We start from the raw sequence: 2,417 nt of genomic DNA, 5'->3' as shown, positions 1-2,417 counted from the left end.
CCACCCACTTCAAATGGATGGGGAGACTATTAATGATAAATTAGTAATCAAATCATTTAAATTCACCGGACTATTTCCTCATTCATTTTCTGTACCACTTATCCTCACAATGGTCGTGGGGGGTGCTGGAGCCTATCCCAACTGCCTAATTAGTGGCCAGCCAATCACAGGGCACGAGAAGGACAACCATCCTACCTAGGGTCAAATTAGACTCTGCAACCTGCCTACATGCATGTTTTGGGGATGTGGGATGAAACCAGAGTACCCAGAGAAAACCTACACAAGCCGAGAGAACATGCAAACTCCACGCAGTGAGGACCGACCTGAGATCGAACCCTCGACCCCAAAACTGTGAAGCCAACGCTCTAACCACTCCCCCTCCGGGCCAGTCCACCAAGCTTAATAATTGGAGGCAGGCAAATCCATGTACGAATATTCAGGTTGAGTGTTTAATGTGTTTATGCAATGGGACAAACGGACGCACCGGTGTAGCGTGAACGAGCTCGCCTCGAAGCACCGGAGGTGGCTTTGCCGGGTGCAAACAACGTGGTTATGATGAGGGAGGGTGCAGATATTTTGACACATGACAAGAAGATACTTTGGAGAAGGATTATGAGCACACAGCAAAATCCTCAAAATCCTGTATAATATGTGTCGGAAAGGGCTCTGGGGGCTGACAGTTCAGGGAAAATATTTTAAATGAAATGGCTATGTACAATGAAAGTTATGGAGAGATGTAGCAAAACATATCTAAAGGAAGGGTTTTTTTACGGTTCGGAAAGTTCTAGAAGTAAAAAAAAAATGAAGAGGAAGGGTGACCTTGTATTAATCTCATATGCCTCACAGTTCTGAGCCTCAGGATTTGGACTTCAGTGTGGATTTTGCGTACATACGTGACTTTTCTCCGGGTACCATGGTTTTCTCCACCACTCACCCCCCAAAAATGCAGGCTAGGTTAATTTATTTACTTAGTTTTAGACAAATCTTGACATTTTACAGCAAGAATTGGGTTATAATGGTTTAAAAAAATGTCTAATAATGAATAAAGTAAGCACGAGAGTTAAAAATGATGGTAAATTAAAAAGTTCAAACCTATAAAACCAAGATTCATTTGACTAATAAGAAAGGCACCAGAAAAAAGATGTATATGCTGTTCATAAGAAATACGTATCCCTGGCTGAACAAGGTTTGTGAAATAGAGGTTGCAGGGATTTTAGGTAAATTAAACATGATCACATGGCTTCACATGCCAAGTCAGTTCCTACTAAGTGCCCCCTTCAGGCTTTAAACATATACCGTAAATTGGCGCTAGTCAATCTTGACACATGCAGTATATTGACAACAAACGTGGCACTTTTGTGAGCAAAGAGAAGGGTGAAGGCATGAAAATTGTATGTTTTTCCCTTTGTGAAGCAATGACTAATTTACAGCACCATGCGCAAAAATACCCCCACTTGCCAGCTTGAGGTAATGTGCGTTATTCATAAGTTGTGAATAATTGAAGTTTAGGGGAGCACAGCTGGAAGAAAAAAAAAGAGTTTGCTGACTATGTGTTTTGTCTGGCTTGGCACTTAGGAAGAGTACAATGCTTGGGTCAGGCAATTAGCTGGTCCTACATAGAGAGGCAAAGTTGGGTGACTTATATATTTTAATGACAATTAGGCTGCCAAATCCTATTATTATTAACAATTGATATCTTTCTGACTTACATTATTCAACTTTTCTTTTGCACATTAGTGTCATATGGGAGTTTTTAAACTGGAAGATGGAGGGGATTTGTAATGGGTACAAACAGATAACATTACAGATTATACATTCAAAAAGGGGGAACATATTACATTTTTGTCAGGTTTTAGGATATAATTCCTTATTGATGTGTGCATCAGATAAAAGAAAAGAACTGAAAGCATGATAAAATGGTTATAGAGCGAGAAAACATTGAAGTAATTGTATGAGTAAAAGGATTGTTTGTTTTTAGGCACTTACTTGTTCTGTTGATAATTATCAGGTGTGCAGGCAACAGGCTTGACCATACAGCATATATCAGCCACTCAGGAAGTATCAAATGTATTAGCAGGAGATGGATTTGCATCTAAATATTCATTATACTGTAAAACTTTTTTAATTATTAGATCCAATTCACCTGGCTCTGACTTCATCACTTCCAGATGATGGCACCATGTGGCCTTTAACCTATACTTCTTCTGGAAGGTTACTCTTGGGTGTCACCTTCTATCTTGTCCCCACTTTGTTTCCTTTGTTTGTATTTGTTATTGACCAACCACCCCCACCTCCTCCCAAAGGATGAACCTTTCTGCTAAAAGGTTTGTGGTCACAGTCAAGGTAGTGAACACTTGAATTAGAAAAGAGGCTTACAAAACCCTTGAACGTGAAATTTAAAGGACACACAACTCAGG

The 2,417-nt window shown here is 39.9% G+C and overlaps 1 protein-coding gene across 1 annotated transcript in view; it reads right to left on the bottom strand.

The window, feature by feature from the left end:
- Positions 1-2,181, bottom strand: part of LOC144088051 (voltage-dependent T-type calcium channel subunit alpha-1I-like) — a 97,989-nt gene extending 95,808 nt beyond the window's left edge. The window contains exon 1 of the mRNA XM_077618247.1: positions 1,987-2,181. The gene's annotated coding sequence lies outside the window, so the exon portion shown is untranslated. The remainder of the gene's footprint in view (positions 1-1,986) is intronic.
- Positions 2,182-2,417: the final 236 nt, after the last annotated feature.

This window comes from Stigmatopora argus, chromosome 14 (genome assembly GCF_051989625.1).
Source record: "Stigmatopora argus isolate UIUO_Sarg chromosome 14, RoL_Sarg_1.0, whole genome shotgun sequence".
Taxonomy (NCBI): Eukaryota; Metazoa; Chordata; class Actinopteri; order Syngnathiformes; family Syngnathidae; genus Stigmatopora; species Stigmatopora argus.
Note: the sequence above shows the minus strand (reverse complement) of the source record. Positions and strands in the feature narration are given on the sequence as shown.